At 38.0% G+C, this 19,536-nt stretch overlaps 1 protein-coding gene across 4 annotated transcripts in view; it reads right to left on the bottom strand.

Annotated features, from left to right (window-relative positions):
- The window catches only part of AFG1L (AFG1 like ATPase), a 202,605-nt gene that overhangs the window by 10,451 nt on the left and 172,618 nt on the right, over positions 1-19,536 (bottom strand). The window contains exon 11 of one of the 4 annotated variants that reach the window (XR_013382892.1): positions 18,506-18,667. The exons of the other annotated variants lie outside the window; for them this stretch is intronic. The gene's annotated coding sequence lies outside the window, so the exon portion shown is untranslated. The remainder of the gene's footprint in view (positions 1-18,505; positions 18,668-19,536) is intronic. 4 annotated transcript variants of the gene reach the window in all.

Consider the following 19,536-nt stretch of genomic DNA (forward strand, 5'->3'; position numbering starts at 1 on the left):
AGGCCACAAAAGAGGTCACCACATTACTGTTTTCTTTAAAAATGTAAGAATGGAGGTGCCTGGGTGGCACAGTCAGTTAAGCATTCGACTCTGGGTGTCAGCTCAGTAGTGATCTCAAGGTGGTGAGATCGAGGCCCTCCTTGGGCTCCATGCTCAGGAAGGAGTCGGCTTAAGACTCTTCCTTTCCCTCTTTCCCCCCAGAATAAATAAATCTTTAAAAAAAAATAGACAGAATGAAATGTATTAATTGAAAAAGGATGTCTTTTCTCCAAGGAAACCAGCTCCAATAAGATTAATATTAAATACTAAGTTTTTAGTAGGTATCTAACGAGTGTTTTCTTATACTGACTTTGATGTTGAAGTATCCAGGAAGTGACAAACTTTCAGGATTGGTTTGGGTGAGAGATTGGGGGTTTTCTTATTACTCAAAAACGCTATTTTAAAAAATTACATAAACAAGTTAAACAACTGTGGGCAGAGACATGTTAGACACTTTGAAATCATCGGTCTGTCACTTCAAGTCATGTGACCTTGAGCAATCTCTCTGAACCTCCATTTCCACATCTGTGAATGGGGATCACGGCAGGACAGGTCTCAGGTTTGTCCTGAGGCTTCGCTATATTGACCGCATGTAAAATCTTACGAGAGTGGCTGTCACATTAAGTGCTCAAGAAATGTTATTTACAGAGTTTGTGTGAAAAGCAGATGAAATGATATATGCATCGTACCCCTCTGGCATACAACGGTCAGATACTTAATGCACAGTAGCTATTCTTTTATTAACCATCCAATAACCACTTTCTGGGCTCACGAGCCTAGGCCACCTAAACAAGCAAATAGTTTAACCGACTCCAGTCTGCTTCTGCCTTTGTACTCAGGAGGTAGAAGCCACTTCCTTTGGTCCTTCCTGCTGTCTCTGGGCCACTGAAATATCTGCCAGCCAGACACCTTGGCCCTCCATGAAGTCATATTTATAGATGACAAAATTAGTGTCTCGGGCCTGTCCCTCTCACTTTTTTGGTTACTTAGCACCCTGAGTGGTAGAAGGCCCCGGGCCCACAGAATGAACGGCCCCTACCCCAGCACATTGGAAGTGCTTGATATTTACTGAATGAATTAGTGAATGAATAATGAATAAAACACAATATAGCCCGAGAAGCCGGCTTGCTCCTTCTTTTATACCCATTGTCTCCAAAACAACTAAACTACCTACAAGATAAAAAAAATCCCACTCTTCCTTAGCTGGCGCAAGCGTCTGTTGTATATCCTAGCATGTATGTAGAACAAGTCTAGGAATATATAGACCAAAATGTTAACAGCAGTCCTCTTTGGGTGGAGTATAAAAGATGATTTTTTTTTATTATACTTTTTGATTCTCTTCCCCCACCCCGCCCCCTGCTCTCTGAACTTGTATTACTTTTAAACAGCAAAAACAATAATGCTTTTTTTTGGCGGGGGGGGGAATGTCATTTTTATAATGAGCATCTTATCACTCATAACATGAGTTTTGTCACGGACAGTTTCTTCCCCCAAGGTGTTCTTATTCTGTAGAATTTTCTCAGGGACATTTAAGAAGAAAAATAAAACACAAGGCTGAACATATATTTTCTCCTTTACAGTCTGACAAAAGCATAAAGGATTTCATATTTGGGGTAAGACTGGACTTTAGTTAGATAGTTACTTTCAACTAACGCTTCTTCACCCTAGGGTAGCTAGAGAGACTGGGGGTGGGGTAAATGGTAGCATCTCCCGATAGTTCAAAGTTAGCTCTTGCAGACAAGCACCAGAGTTCCCCAGAGGGAAGGCCTAGTGACGTCAAAACCCACGTCACAGCCCAGGTTGAAATACTCCCATTTAGATCATGTCTTAACTTGAGCAATTTCCTCCATGCAAGCTTGATGATTAGTGTGCTCTCAGTATCCCTCTTCGCCACGAATCAATGCCAGACAGTAGTACCCAGTCCATCTGTACGTGTACACTGCCCTCTGCTCCATGCTGGGTCTCTCTTCTGCCCTCTGCTCCATGCTGGGTCTCTCTTCTGCTGGTCCTCGAAGGGAACCTATAGTAAACTTCATATTCTCCCTCACTTTTATCTTTTATTTTTGTATTTTCCTTTTTTCACTTCTTCACGATTCATTGTAGACAGTTTCCTCTGACCTACGTTCTAGTCCACTGTATTTCTCCTTGGCTGTAATTGGTCTACTCTTAAACCCATCCAGTGAGTTATTTTGGTTATTGTGCTTTGCAGGTCTAGAATTTTTTAATGTTTTATTTATTTATTCATGAGAGACACACAGAGAGAGAGAGAGAGAGAGAGAGAGGCAGAGACACAGGCAGAGGGAGAAGCAGGCTCCATGCAGGGAGCCCAATGTGGGACTCGATCCTGGGTCTCCAGGATCACGCCCTGGGCTGAAGCCGGCGCTAAAACACTGGGCCACCTGGGCTGCCCACAGGTCTAGAATTTTTTATCGATTCTTTCCCAAAGCCGGTATGTCTCTTTTTATAGTCTCTGGATCCCTACACTTATATTTCCAAGCCTTGCTTAAAAAACAAACAAACAAACAAAAACCTCTTTGAATATGTGAGCTTGTTTAAAATACGGACTCATAATTCCAAATATCTGGAGTTCCTGATTTTATTATTTATTCTTTTTGTTTGTTCACCACCATGGTGTCTCGTGTCCTCGTATGTTTGGTTATCTTTGTGTATTAGATTTTATCTCTGAAAAGAAATACTTGTAGAATAAAAAATCCAAGTTCAAGGCTTGAAGGACTCTAAGTTATTCAGCTCACTGAATCTGAGCAAAGTCCATGAGAGGGCTGGTTGACTTCTGGTTCATGCTTACTTCTAGCATGCAGTCCTTTGAGGTTCTGTCCAAGCTGGGGATAGTCTACTGGGTCCCCATCCTGGGCTAGCCCTCAACTAGACCATGTCCCCCAGACTCTCTTGCATTTAGGTGTGGCCATGTGATCAGGTTCAGGCCAGTGGAATGTGAAAGAAAGTGATCATGGCTTCTCGATTTGGCCCACAGAATCCTCACATCCTTTACGCATCTTCAGGGTGAACAGAAGGGTCCGGAGGACTTGGAGGGTGGAAGCACAAGGGGGACAGAGCCTGCTTCTGTGAAGGAGCGCATGGGCAGTGACTTGGTCAGCCTACACCAGATGGTGATGTGAGCAAGAAACACACGTTTATTTGGTAAGCCTCTGAGATTTGGGGTTGTTTCGGCAGTTCGCCTAATTCTTATTTCATCCATCTTCCCTCATTGTCCTAATGACAAGGCTGGCACAAATTACTAACAGAGTCCCCCATGAATGGAAGGGAAAAATTTTCTAACATTTCCTACGTGAATAAGGATTCTTGTTCACACAAGATGGTAGCTATTAAAAATTTCAAGTTTTCTTCAGATTATCATTAAAAATTAGATTTTTAATCAGGAACTAAGTCATTTCAAATCAAAGCTGATTTTTTAAGTTATGTTCATGGAGCCAACTTTTCTCATTACAAATTTGAAAAGATTGGGCAGCCCCGGTGGCGCAGCGGTTTAGCGCCGCCTGCAGCCTGGGGTGTGATCCTGGAGACCCCGGATCGAGTCCCACATCGGGCTTCCCGCATGGAGCCTGCTTCTCCCTCCACCTGTGTCTCTGCCTCTCTCTTCACTCCCTCTGAATGAATAAATAAATCTTTAAAAAAAAAAAAACAAATTTGAAAAGATTTTATTTAAAAGTTTTGTTCAAATTTAGTATTTGATATATTTAAAATATCTTTGTAAATTTTTCTCTGATTATATTATAAAAATTTAGAAAAAGTTTTCATCAAAACATGTAGATGCTGACAAATTGTCTTATCTAGCCTTGTGTGCCACACAAATGGTATGTTGCCACAGGACTACTGATGCCCTTTCCTTAGTATTCAGTATGTATGTATGTATGTATTAGTATTCAGTATTTATTTATTTATTTAATTTTTATTTTTTATTTATGATAGGCACACAGTGAGAGAGAGAGGCAGAGGGAGAAGGAGGCTCCATGCACCGGGAGCCCGACGTGGGATTCGATCCCGGGTCTCCAGGATCGAGCCCTGGGCCAAAGGCAGGCGCCAAACCGCCGCGCCACCCAGGGATCCCTAGTATTCAGTATTTAAATGTGCTTGGGGCATCCGAGTGCATTAAGTTAAAATTTTTCTTAAATAAAATGGTCATTTTAAACCCATTTAAAATATTTTTGGAGAAATGAAGAATGCCTGTGTGAGGTTGCCTGATTACAGTAATGGCTCCAATTGTTCTTGCCTCCTCAGCCATACTCTTTGGATTGTGACTTTCCATATCTCCCATTAAGACTCCCATGGAGTCTCCCTAACTCTTCAAACTGGGCTGGACTTCGCTCTACTGTAGGAGACCGGGAGTTCCAGAAAGGTCAGCACTCTCTTGTCCACCTTAGTGTCCGTAGCACCCAACAGACCAGGGAACAAGATCTTGTCCAATACAAGACTAGTGAACCAGCGAACGCATTATCGCCAAGTCTTCTTCAGAATCAGTGATAACTCCTGAATGCTTAATAAATCCAAGTTTTGTAACTAAATCTTACAAGAACTTGGCAAAACACAAAGATATGTTTCTCCACTCTCAGGACCTATCATACCACTAAATTGCATGCACAAGATAGCTACAGCAGTTGCCAAGTATCTATACTTTTGTTTGCATTAGTTGATCTTCTTCCGTAAGTAAACCATAGCATAAGACACCTTCTAAAACCGTAATTAGTATTGTAAATTCATGCATTGTGTCCTATGAATAATTAACGCATATGATTATTTTCGAGTACTGAATGCCACTTCAGTTGGTAGCATCCTTGAGTACGTTATTCTAGCTCAGAATTCAAGTAGCATTATCTAATGCAGATTCTTCTTATGATAGATAATGATGACATTCTCCATCTCTCTACCTGAGCAATTAAAAAGTTTAATAGTCTTTGATGTGGCTGGTTATCTGAATAATTTTCTAAACAGAAACAATTAAAATCCACTTATGGGATGGTTTGTGCATTCTCGACTATTGTTTCAAACTCTTTGTTTCTGTGGAAACCTGATGAAAACTTAAAGAACTTTAAATCTATAATGAGTTTGCAAAGAGCATTTGTTTTCCTTAATTACCGGGAGTATACAGCTGGATTATATGTAGTTCTCTAACAAACTTTGAGGAATAAAGAGCTTGTCTGCTGGCTTCTTTCTCCTGTATGAGAACCGGCACAGCTGTCCGCTTTGGTTTGACCCTGGTGCTGAGAGTGGGGATTTTCTCAAAGCCACACCAGTGTGAAATGCACGAGCCTTACCACCGGGCTGCCTTCTGCCCTGCGAGGAGCGGTTGATCCACTTCAGCACACACGAATGAGCTGTCAGCTTGAGTTTCTTTTTTCTCTGCCTGGCTAATGCTTGTTCTGCCACCATTATTTTAGCTCAAGTAGGATGATTATTATTTCAAGCGCTGTCTAGATTATATTGTCCTAAGGGTTACTCTTTATCTCTATAGACGCCTCTTTATAAATTCCTTGTAGTGCTACCCTGATAGCTCCTCGTTAAACAAGTATGTGTGGCATCTTGCTTTGTGTATACTGAAATGACAATACCTCATATCTTAAAGAAAAGTACTTTTTAATAGGAAAAAAAAAAACAACTTAACGGAATTAGGATAAATGTGTCCTTTGCAAAACAAACTAAAAATACCACATGAATTTCTTAAAACAACTATGTGCACCAAATCATTAAAGATAATAATTAGAAAAAGCACTGAAATGTGTGTATTTGTAGAGTACATAATTTCTCAAGATGGCAATATGGCCCCTTGCTATGAGAAATCTCAGTAATATGAAGTCCATAACATCCAACTGGGAAATATCTCACCATTCCAGAAAATACTACCATCTCTTATACATTCTGCTTCAGAAGGTGTTCTCTGGTGTGCTGAAGAAAAGTTTTACTGCTTGACTTACAGAGTCTCAAGGGCAGGAGGCTAGTTCTATCCAAAACTACCAGATCTTTATTAAACTCTCTGTCCCTCAATGGCCAAATAATAATGGTTAATACAGTACTCTTTTGATGGGTGTGTGTGTGTCATATTTTTTAAGAGTTTGTAGAAACAATGACTCAACAAAAAAATTAAAGTGGCAAACCAGAGGCAATTGCACTCTTTTCTCACCCTGACTTGACTAGCTTTGTGTATGTGAGAAGTCTCTGAATTGTGGAGATATCAAATTCTGGAGATTCTAGAACTGACAACTTTCATAAAACACAGACCACATCAAATCAGACTAAGTGCTGCTATATGGAAAGCACTGTGCTGGGTTTATTCCTAAGGAGTACTTCCAGTTCATTTGGGAAAGAGAAACCAGAGCAACTGGCATAAAGACATTTAATGTAGAGCCCATAGCACAGGAAACCAAAATGAAAAATGTGGAGATTAGTTAAAAACACAAGATTAGAAGAATATGAAGAAGGAGGAGGTCATTAGCATCATCATGACTACTAACAAGCACCCCTGAATGTAAGCACCAACACAGCTCCAGGGAAATAGCATAAACACTACAAAAAAAATCTCCATGAGATGGTAAGAATTACTGAGATGGATTACACTAACCACCTGGGATTACGTAAACCAGACTATCATTTGTTAACTGATGAGCTGGTAGCTGACTAGGATGGACGGTTCAATTGTTTAATAGACCCCTAAAATGTCAGGGGACTCAAGAGTTGCTCCTCTTGGAAGTGGGATAAACTGGGCTCAACTGTGCCAAAGGAATTGACAACAATGAATGAATTAGTATAGCACAGATCCCTCCACTCAGAAAGACCCTAAATACTTCCAGAATTAGAAAATCCTGCTTAAGTATTGTATTCAGCTTAAGTTTTCAAGTTAACTATGGTGTGAGGGATAGTGAGAAAGCAGCCTAGAGTCCAATGGTTTCTAAGGCTGAGGGAAATGAACCTTCACAGCCTCCCTCACAGACCTTGGCTAACTTCATCCTAGAATCTGGCTTTACCATGAGATTATTTAACCTGGTGAGACTCTCTTACTAACCCTCATGGTATCTAAAACCTCTGAGTTAAGGTAACAAGGGGTTTGAGTTTTAGATTTTTTTGAAAAAGTTTATTTATTTTTAGTAATCTCTACACCCAACATGAGACTCAAACTCACAACCCCAAGATCAAGAGTCACATGCTCCACCAACTGAGCCAGCCAGGTGACCTTAAGCTTTAGATTTTATAAGAAGCCATGGGCATACTTTGGATTACAAGGTTTTAGTTCACGTGGCTTCTAAAATTTGTTTAGCTTGGAGCCAACCCTAAGCAAACCAGGTTCTAGAAAAACAGGAACTAAACAAGTTAGTTGAAACAATGCATTATATCAAGCATTTAGCGTAACAAAAGAACGCATTTTCTTCATATCTAGGAACACAGATTGCACAACACTTTCAAAAACATACCATATACTAACGTGAGTGTGTGTATAACTATTTTCATTGGTTAGTTTTTAAAGAGTTTTTATTTAGAAGGTGCTTAATGTGATCCTCTACTGATAACTAACCATACATAACTCATTAAAACCATAAATAACGAAAGAAAATTTATTTCAGTTGCACAAACAACTAGTTCTTTGAAATGACTCATCCAGATATTAGCAATCCAGCAGACACTGAAAAAAATATTGGTGAGGGCAGAAAAATTGCCCAATTATTACTAGAATTATTTTACAAACTCATTTCTTAAAACAATGCTATAACAACCTGCTTCTAATTTCCCCCTGGCAAAAAAGATTTTACTTAGCTAGTTTAAAACAAATGGAAATTTAAACATCATTACAATACCTGATTGTACAGACTACAGAAGGTAATAAATTATGTGGCCAAAGCTGAAATATGTTCCTATCCTGTCTGTTTTCTATTTTTGAATATAATGACTTTAATAAGAATGTATACAGTAATGATGAAGTAATTAATAACATGATTCTACCAAATTCATTGAAACCAGTAGCTGAAGACTAGCACTGGATCATTAACATAATCAAGCCATCCTGAGCATCTCCTCAGTAGAGGGCAGTATTTGCTACATCTCAGTTGGAGGAAACATAAATTCGCCTGGCTGTGAAGATCTAACCAGAAGAAATTTGAAAGATTACTCCCAAATTAGGTTCTACACCTACATGTGCATCTGAAAAGAAAGGTCCATCAAGGCAAACTCTTCCTTTGGAAATCAATGTGAAGAGGCATAAAAAGTGATACTTAACGCACTACAAAGTAAGAAGAGGCTTTAGAACAACAATTATCTTAAATTTGAGGATGATGACTTCTGGACATGTTAAAATCTTACAAATGCAGAGATTTGTTATTTCTGTTTTGCTTCTCCTTGTGAGAGTTCCTTGGGTCTCCCCAATCCTCTTAGATGTGGATATTTAAAAAGCCTAATCAGAGTTAGAAGAGAAGTGGATATCAAAGAATTATTCTTCCTCCCACTCTTGCTTTCCAAATCATGGAAATACTTGGTGAAAAATGCTAAATCATCTTCTAAAGATATTAAAAAGTTAATGAGAGCAAGGCTGAATGCTTCCCTGTGCTGCTGAATACACAAAGGGCCGAACCCTTCAAACTGAGTAATAGAATAGAATTTTTTACTCCACCTTCTTACCAAAAAGACCACCTTGAATTATCTGCTGCCCAAGTTTTATTAAAATATATACAACATCTGTGAAAGGCTTGAACATGAGTCTACCCAATCTCTAAGCAATTATCCAATCTCTAAATGATTTCTCTGGATCAAGCCTGAAAATAAACAGAAAAATGTACTCATAAAGTGCTCTTTTAACCTCTATAGCACTTGCAGGGTCATTTTTCATTCTGCCCCTAGCTTGTATATAAGAATCTGTGCAAACAAACTGGTCTTGGCAGCAGGAATAGAGCTGAGAAAGCGGTCTGCTGGCATCTTTTGGAAGTTCCTGTATGAAAGGTCCAAGTGCGACAAAGACTTTTACTTCTGATTTTTTTGTCTTCTAACTTACTGAACATCTTTCCCCCATTTGACTGAGAGAAAGCTGACAGCTGATATAATTATCCAAGAGCCTTGTAGAAGTTTATGACATAGATTTATATATACTAACTTTTCCATTCTAACTTATTCTCTATTTCCTCTTTGCCCTGCTTTTAAAAAAAAAACATAATTCTATTTGTGGGTGTACATATACTTTTCGGAACCAAGTAAGGTATAAATAAATACATGCCTGAATTATTCTTTTTCTATTTATTATTTTTAGAGATGGGGGGGGGGGGAGCAGAGGACAGGGAGAGAGAGAATCTTAAGCAGGCTCCACGCCCAGTGTGGATCTCAATGCCAGACTTGATCTCACCACCCTGAGATCGTGACCTGAGTCAAAATCAAGTCAGATGCTGAACTGACTGAGCCACCCAGGTGCCCCCTTTTTTCTTACTTCTTTTTAAAACTTTTGTTATTTAGTTTGCTTTTCAAAGGGCATCCAGTGAAATAAATGTAAGAACTTCTGATACTAAACAGGAATACCCTCTTTTGTTAGTTAACTAACTTAAATGCATTTGTATGTGAAATCTAAAGCACAAAAAACACCAAACTCATCGAGTAAAAACAGATTTGCGGTTACCAGAGATGGGGAACTGGGAGGAGGGGAAATGGAGGAAGGTGGTCAAAAGGTACAAACTTTCAGTTATGAGACAATAACTTCCTTTTCTTTTTATCTATATGAGAAAGTAGATGTTAACTAAATCTACTATGGTAATCATTTCACAATATCTGTAACTCAAACCATCATGCTGTACACCTTAAACCCTTTAATGGGGAACATATGTCAATTATTTCTCAATAACACTGGGCAGTATAATTTTTTACCTTCATGTAAATGTGAATAATAATTTACATTTTATAGAATTTCTCCATATATATTAAGGCTGGAAAACAATAACCTAATAAAACAGATGAGGTTATTAAGAGCAGAAGCTTGTATATATGTCTACTAAGACCTTCTACAAAGTAACCTCCAAATCCCAAGATGTTATCAATCTAGCAAATTACTTCCATTTTAAAAAAATCTTCAAGGGGGCACCTGGGTGGCTCAGTTAAGCGTCTGCCTTTGGCTCAGGTCAGGATCCTGGAGCCCCTTATCAGGCTCCCTGCTGGGCATGGTGCTTGCTTCTTCCTCTCTCTCCTCCCTGCTTGTGCTCTCTCTCTCTCAAATAGGTAAATAAAATCTAACCAAAAATAATCTTCATGACAATGGGAAAATTGGGAAATTTTAGTTGTTTCTAATGTAACTTTGATTTAGCTCTATTTCCTTCCACTAAATCTCATGATAGGATTTTCCAATCCCATCTACACCCCTCATCTCTTCCATTTCAAAGTCAATTCAGGTGATTTCATTGACTCCTTTCAACTTCAAACTAACACATCTCTACTTTGGCTTCCAGATTTGAATCTTCTGTCTTAGATTTCCAGTTGTTTGTAAGTCCCCTTCTCTTACCTCAGGTATCAGTTAAGGGTCCTGCCATTCCACTTGTCATCCAAACTAAAAACATCAGAGCCCGAGGTGGCTTGTCGTTGGCCCTGAGACCTCTCTCCATCCAATCTTACAGATTTCCCTCATATTCATCTTGTTCTTTCTATCTATCATATATACTTGTTTTAGGGCACAATTGGGAACAGAGATTCAGTTCAATCTCTGTTTGCCACAAGCCATGGACCCGGATGAGGGAAAGCATCAATCTTAGAGGAAGGGCCACATAAAGGCATGATTTGCTCACTTAGCTCCATGCCCCTCTTGGGGAGCTTTATCTAGTGTACACAAAGGCTCCACGTATGGTAGCACCAGTGCCAATCTTATGCAACTTTACCAGATTATCCAATATAGATCTGTTAAAAAAATAATGACTAGTTTGTTTTATGCTGATGAAGATTCTAGTTCAAACTCTACCATCCGGTATGCAAACCCCTTTATATTGACTTCAACCCATCTATCCTGCCTGAGTGCATTCTACTCTCCTACATACAGTCTAAATTCCAACCATGACCCTTAAATTCTCTGAAAAAAGAATTCTGGAATATTGGGTGTTTCTTCCTTTCAGTAGTTTAAAGATGATATTGCACTGTTTTCAGGTGTTCATTGCTTCTGATGAGGGGTCTTTAATCATACCGTTGTTACCCTGGCTGCATCTTTAGTTTTTATCAGTTTGACTATGATGGGCCTAGGAGTTATTTTCCTTGTATCCACTAAGGGTTTGTTGAGCTCCTGGGATCTATGAATTTATAGCTTTTCTTAAATTTGGAAAAACTTCAGCCATTATTTCTCCAAAAATTTTTTCCACCCTTTCTCTCTTTTCCTTCTAGGACTCCAATGATATAGTTTGATGTCTGAAATGATTTCTTCTGCCATAAGGCTCTGCCTTATTTTCCCCTCTGTTGTTCAGATTGTTGCATAATTTCTATCGGTCTATATTCAAATTCACTGACTCTTGTGTTTTCTGCAATTTGGTATTAAGTACATAAAATAAACTTCAAAATTTTTAAGTCTAGAATTCTCAACTTTTACTTTTATAATTTTCACCTGGTTCTTTTTTATAGTTTTCTCTGCTAAGATTTCCTATTTGTTTATTCATTGTCAGCATATTTGTCTTTACACCCTTGAGTATAGATATAAAAGTTACTTTGAAATTCTTGTCTCTAATTCCAACAGCTATATCTTCTCAGGATCAGTTTTTGTCATCATTTATCCTTTAACGTGGATCAGATTTTCCTGTGTCTGTATACAACTAGCGATTTTGGATTGTATTTTAGATAATGAATGATATATTGTTGGAGACTTGGAATTCTTTTATATTCCACCAAATATGTTGATTTTCTGCTGTTGCCATTTTAGCAGATAATTAACTTGGCTAGTCTCAAACTCCAAACTGTCTCCTTTGTGACAGGCAGCAACTGAAATCTCTGCTGAATATTTTTAGTCTTAGCTGTGCCTATGTAGTTCACAGGTTAGCTCGAGATTTGGGCAGTCTCTGTGAAGAGTTTTGGGCTCTTCCTCTGTGGTTCTCTCTTTCCACAATTTTCTTATTTTCCAGATGCTATCCTCACTCACTCTTTTCTCATTCCTTAAGCCAGGAATATTGCAGGTTTCTATGAAGTTTTAGATGTTCCATATGAGAACAACTATGATCTGTCTTCTGGCAAAAAACTATAAAAATAAGAAATTTATCAGTGTCAATCCCTTCTTTCAGTGTTGCCAGTGCTTCACTTTCTCCCTGCTTTTGGTTGCTCAACAGTGCCTTCCAGACAGTTATTTCTTAGATTTTGCCCAGACTTAAAGCAATGATATAGGGAACCCTGGGTGGCGCAGCGGTTTGGCACCTGCCTTTGGCCCGGGGCGCGATCCTGGAGACCCGGGATCGGATCCCACGTCGGGCTCCCAGTGCAGGAAGCCTGCTTCTCCCTCTGCCTGTGTCTCTGCCTCTCTCTCTCTCTCTGTGTGACTATCATAAATAAATAAAAATTAAAAAAAAAAAAGCAATGATATAAAGGTGGGTTGGGAACACCTCAGTGGCTCAGTTAGTTAAGCGTCTGACTCGACCTCAGCTCAGGTCTTATCTCAGAGTCATGAGTTCAAGCTCCACATTGGGCTCCATGTTGGGCATGGAGCCTACTCACAAAATAATAGTAAATAAAGGTAGGTTGGTCAAATAGATGCTTCTCTATCATTAATGGAAGTAGAACCCTCCTGAGTCTTCAATTCTCTGAACATACTTTGTAATTTCTTACTTTTGTGTTTTTCATAAAAACACAAAACCTCAGGGGAAGAAAAGATCAAAGATTGCCCTCATGATCCCAATTGCTACCCTCACACTCCCTCCCTCTTTTCCCATACCAGCAGAATCTTCAACCCTCCAGCCTTTAAGGCCTACTTCCTCTTTACCTACTTCATGTTGGTACCCTCTATAGCACCTAGAACTACGCCAACCTTCCATTATGTATTCGGTAAATATCTGTTGAATGACTAGAATGAAGTACTATATAATATATAAATGGTTAAGCTCTGTTACCTTACATAAAAGGTAACAAACAATTATGTAGCATGTTGGTATATTTAATCAAGTTTTCCCTCTTGACAGAAGGGCATTCTGAGAAGGAGATACTATTTGCTGATTCAATGGAACATGGTGGTGACAGTCACAAACTTTCCTAGAGTATACTGCCCTACTGATCATTCTATTACCTTATGTACTATGATCCTGCTCAATCTAAAATGACTTTATAGATCATGATAAGAAATCTTATTTTCAGGCAGCTCGGGTGGCTCAGCGGTTTACCACTACCTTCAGCCCAGGGTGTGGTCCTGGAGACCGGGGATAGAGTCCCACGTCAGGCTCTCTGAATGGAATGGAGCCTGCTTCTCTCTCTGCCTGTGTCTGTGCCTCTCTCTCTTTCTCTCTCTCTGTGTGTGTGTGTGTGTGTGTGTCTCATGAATAAATAAATTAAATCTTTAAAAAAACCTTATTTTCTCTGCCTGATTTTTATGGTAGATCTAAGATTTTCATTCTTATTTCCCTTTTCTAACATGTATTCTGTTGTCATTAGGCAAGTATCTTCTGTTCCTTCTGAAACATTCAGGGTTTAGATCATGGTTGAAATACTTTTACTATGCTCATCCAAGTTCTATTCACCTATCACAGTCAAGATCAATTTCCTTCTTAAATCTCATGTCTCCTCACAGTCTTCCCAATCCTCACTATCCTTAATTTTAACTCCTGATGTATTCATTATATGTATTAATGAGCACAACTCCTCAAAGTAGACTGTTACAGCTCAAGCAAATGAAAGAAGTTAGTTGATCACATTTCACATTTTATGGATAAAATAACCCAGAGAGGTTAAGTGATCTGCCCAAGGCCACTCAGCTACAGAGTATCTGGATAAGATACTCTCTTGATTCAGCTGGACCTCTTTCTATCCTACATACTGTCTGACATTTGTTCATGCTATTTCTTTTACTAAATTACAAAATCTTTGAAAGAAACTTCTTATACTTCTTTTATATTCCCCATAACATAGTAGTATAACAATGTGGATGCACTTAAGAAACAGTTGCTGGCCAATGAATCATTGTAACAATCTTGGAAAAGGTGGAATATTACACAACATATATTTATTGATTAACAATAAAAGATAAAAGAGCTAAGTAACGTTTGACCCTAAAATACACAGAAAGCTTACAATTTTTGATACTATAATTCTAGTTTTTCTCAAAATTTTTGCCTGATTTAATATCTTCACCAAGTTATTTTAAGAAACAAAGATAGTATAGTCTAACAATTCTCAAACTTTTTTCCATAAAGTACATTTCAAAGTCACAATATATCTAATAGGATATATCTTACTAATATTCCAATTAGCATGTTCTAAGTAATCACCAATTGAGTCAACTGATCTAATCCAGGGGAAAGGTACTACAGACTATATCAAATCACGGATTTTATGGTGAGAAATAGGAAAACTTGAAAATTAAAAATCAAAGAATTCCTTGATATATAAAGCTTTTTGTTAAAGAAGAGAAAGAGAGAGAGCACCAGTTGGTAGGTAAGCATTAGAAAAGTCATCAGTGGGCAGCCCCGGGTGACTCAGCAGTTTAGCGCCACCTTCAGCCCAGGGCATGATCCTGGAGACCTGGAATTGAGTCCCATGTCAGGCTCTCTGCATGGAGCCTGCTTCTCCCTCTGCCTCTGTGTGTGTGTGTCTCATGAATAAATAAATAAAATCTAAAAAAAAAAAAAAGTCATCAGTGTTAAAACTTAAAGAAAAAAAATCAAACAAGGACCTTTAAGGTACCTATAAAGTCTTATTAATTGATTGATCTATATTTCCTCAACACTTTACAAGTCTTTTCATTGTATAGATCTTCTGTTTTGAGAACTATTCCTTTTATTGTCCTCATTTCGTAGGTGGAGAAATTGAAGCACTGAGATGTTGAGTTACTGTCCCAAGATCACACAGCTAGTAGGTGGCAGAGTCAAGGACTTGAACTTCTTGGTACTCCAGGAATCAAAAGGTGTAGTTTAGGGTTATGATATATTTATTATTAAATCCAAGTCAGACCACTTACTTTAAAATTAAAAACAAGTTCTAATTTTAAAAAGCTAATGATCACTTTAATATTTTAAAAATTAATTCATGCTTCTTAATCATTTAGCAGGTAAATGGCACATTACTCTCAAAGACCAAAGTAAATATTAAATATTGGTTTGTCTACTTTCTTACAGAAGTTATCTTAAAAGGGGGGATCCCTGGGTGGCTTAGTCGTTTAGCGCCTGCCTTCAGCTCAGGGAGTGATCCTGGAGACCCGGGATTGAGTCCCACGCTGGGTTCCCTGCATGGAACCTGCTTCTCCCTCTGCCTGTCTCTCTCTCTCTCTCTTTTTCATGAATAAATAGATAAAAAATCTTAAAAAAAAAAAAAAGTGATCTTAAAGGAACACAAAGAGGTGTCTACAACTACATTTAATCCTCAAAATAATTCTACTCCTAAGACAGGGAACATATTGAAGGTGTACGGTTCTCAGCACATTCATTCTTCCCTTGAGATACTCTGGGAATCCCTAGGGGCTTTCTCTCCATTACAGAGACCAGACACATATTCACAGAAATGAAAACAAGCTTTCTCCCTTGAAGAAGCTTCAGGCAGCTGAGTCTAAGTCATCAAAGGCTTGGAGAGTTTAAAATCCATTGCCATGTACTGCATCTCCTAGGGAGCTGATCTTGCCCTAGTTTGGGAATAGAAGGTGAGCAAGACTGCTCAGCCTCCCAATGTGCACTGTAACAGAAAACTTGTCATGTGAAGAAAGTAGGAAGGCGTTCTCTCAACCCAGCTTTTCTTCATTCCTTCTGATTCTTCTTCCCCCATCCCCTACCTTTGCATCATGGAAATAGCCACATTCCAAGTGGCTACAGTTCTCAAATTTCTAATCCAGCCTTGTTTTATGGGCATTTCTGTAAAGTTCTTTTTTCTTTTTCCTTTTAAACCAACAAAATACAAAGAAAAACATAACAACTTATAACCCAATATATAGTTATTTCCTTGGAAGATACAAATCACCAACTACAATTAATAAAAATTGATCCTTCAATTCAACTTTCAATCTTGCTTTATCTTGAAAAATGTAAATAACACATAAAAATGTTGTTTTAGCTTATTTAACAAAAATATGGGTAATAGGGATCCCTGGGTGGCCCAGCGGTTTAGCGCCTGCCTTTGGCCCAGGGCGCGATCCTGGAGACCCAGGATTGAATCCCACGTCGGGCTCCTGGTGCATGGAGCCTGCTTCTCCCTCTGCCTGTGTCTCTGCCTCTCTCTCTCTCTCTCTGTGTGTGACTATCATAAATAAACAAAAAATATATATATGGGTAATAGTAACTATGAACTAAATTCCTAGAACAAACAATGAACAAATTACTATTTATTTTCAGCATAACTTTCTTGACAAAATTGTAGGATGACAAAATAGTACATCTTGCACTTCACAATTTGGTTGTTCAACTACATAGAAAAATATTTTTATAAAAATATTTAAGGATTTCATCAGGCTTTTCAATATCCTCTTAATTAATAAATATTTCAATTATTTTCTTTTAAAGCTTTTATGGTGCCATTATCCTTTTTTTTCTTCATCAAGTTGGCCAATTTTTATTTGTCAGTGGCTTTGCATGGATATGTTTACTTTTATCTATCTTGTTATGGTGAGGTATTTACTACATCAGACAAGCACTGAATGACTGGCAAAAGACTTTGAAATGGTAAGTGGGGCTAGGTACCAGTATTAAGCTGTGAGAGATGTTTGAGGAAGGGCTACATTTTTAAGTGGTCAGTAATTTGTGACTTATTTCTTGTTATGATAATTTTGCATTTCTTTTTTCTTTTTTAGAGAAAGAGAGTACATGTGTATGGAGTGGGAGGAGGGCAGAGGAAGACGGAGAGAAAGAACTTTAAGCAGGCTCCGTGCCCCATGTGGAGTCCAACGCAGGGCTTGATCTTAGGACCCTGAGATCATGACCTGAGCTGAAATCAAGAGTTGCACACTTAACCGACTGAGCCAACCAGGCGCCCCAATAATTTTGTATTTCTTTGCAACATTATAACTGTGGCAATTCAGATACTGAATACTTGAATGAAGAGGACTCTTGAAATCATTCAGTTTCAGATGTAACCTAAAATTCTTAATTAATTATAATGATCTTCTGAGCCAGGCTAAATAGTGTAGTAAACAAAAACCACTTAGTAAAGAAAAAAACACATCCAACCCCAAGTGAAAAAGCAGGCATCTGGTATGTCTGGGACAGTCCCAGTTTTAGATGGCACAGATTTCTAGGAGGCTCTTAAAGCTTAAGGCTCATTCAACCACACCTGATACCACCATGAAACAAAACCTCTGGCAAGAAGTGAATGGGTTGATGGTCTGTAAAGATTATTTTTGAGCCATGGCTCCTTCCAAGAAAAAACAATATATTTACAGATTTATATATTAGGTAGATATTGGTATTAGTGCCATCATAGATAAAAGGTTTCATAACTGTAAGCCACTGATGTATGCCATAAGTAAAACTAAAAAAGCCCAGATTATTCCCCTCTTCTCACACCTCTCTCCCTCCCTGCTCCAAGAACATTTCCTCAAATCTGCAAAATTAGAATTTTGGAAAACCTGACAGCTTCCTAATTCTTAAACATTTTTTTCTGATGAGACTCAGGATGATATTAAAGAATCTAATGCTTTTATATTATATAATTAAGTGTGTCAACACTTGGAAGATCTATATAAACTCAGTCAACCAATATTTTCCAATAACCACTGCATTCATTCATTCTCTTACAAAATCATGCATGACAAAAGATTTAAAGTTCAAGAAGGAGGGGTACCTGGGTGGCTCAGTCAGTTAAATGTCTGCCTTCAGCTAAGGTCATGACCTTGGGTCCTGGATAGAGCTCACATTGAGCTCCCAGTTCAGTGGTGAGTCTACTTCCTCTCCCTCTATCCCTCCCTTTGCTCATATTCTCTCTCAAAAAAATAAATAATCTTTAAAAGAAAAATAAAGGTCCAGAAAAATTCATGGATTTTAATATAATAGTATATCAAAAATACACTGAAATTGTCTCAGATTCTACACTGTAACCAACATTTTAAATCTATTTCTTGTCAAGTTTTTTTTTTTTTTAATTTAAATAGACTCCTTTAGAATAGTTTCAGGTTTACAGAAAAATTGAAAAGAGAGTACAGAGTTTTCATATACTCCCCAATCTAGCTTTCCCTATTATTAACATCTTACGTTAATATGGTACATTTGTTACAATTAATGAACTGATATTAATATACTATTAACTAAAGTCCATATATTGTTCAGATTTTCTTACTTTTTACCTAAGGTCCTTTTTCTGTTCCAGGCTCCCATCGAGGATACCATATTACCTTTTAGTCATCATTAGAGGCTCTTAGGCTCCCCTCTGCTGTGACAGTTTCTCAGACTTTCCTTATTTTTGATGATCTTGACAGTTTTGAAGAATACTGGCCAGTTATTTTGTAGAATGTCCCCTCAACTGGAATTTGCCTGATGTTTTTCTCATGATTAGACTGCAATTATGAATAATGGAAGAAAGACCACAGAGGTCAAGTGCTATTTTCATCCCATTGTATCAAGGGCATAAACTATCAATATGAGTTATTGCTGTTGATGTTAACATTGATCACACCTGTCTGAGGTAGTGTTTGTCAGGTTTCTCCACTATAAAGTTAGTCTTTCCATACTGTGTTCTTTGGAAGAAGTTCTTTCTTTCCTTCTTTCTTTCTTTCTTTCTTTCTTTCTTTCTTTCTTTCTTTCTTTCAGATTTTATTTATTTATTCATGAGGGCACAGAGAGAGAGAGAGAGAGGCAGAGACACAGGCAGAGGGAGAAGCAGGCTTCATGAAGGAAGCCCAATGTGGGACTCGATCCCCTAAGTCAAACGCAGACGCTCAACCGCTGAGCCACCCAGGCATCCCTGGAAGGAAGTTCTTATTGAATTTTCATGTAGCATCAAAAAAGAACATCCACAATTATCTGATAAGGCTATTAAAATATTTTTCCCATTTATAACTACATATCTGAGACCAGATTTTCTTATATACTTCAACATATCATAATAAACTGAATGCAGAAGCAGAAAGGAGAATGTCCCTATCTTCTAATAAGTCAGATATTAAAGAGCTTTGCAAAAAATATAATGTCACTCTTCCTACTAAATTATTTTCACCTTGGAAAATATTATTTTTCATAAAAATATTTATACTAATTTGATGGGTTGAATATAATGGGTTTTATCATTGTTATTTTAAATCAATTATAAATACTTGAAAATTTTCTGTTTTAACTTCTAATACATAGAGTACATACTGAGAGAGAGAATCCATTAAACAAAAGCTCTTTGGGTTTCTCAATAATTTTTAAGAGTGTAAAGAGGTCC

The sequence above is a fragment of the Canis aureus genome, chromosome 7 (assembly GCF_053574225.1).
Source record: "Canis aureus isolate CA01 chromosome 7, VMU_Caureus_v.1.0, whole genome shotgun sequence".
Lineage (NCBI taxonomy): Eukaryota > Metazoa > Chordata > Mammalia > Carnivora > Canidae > Canis > Canis aureus.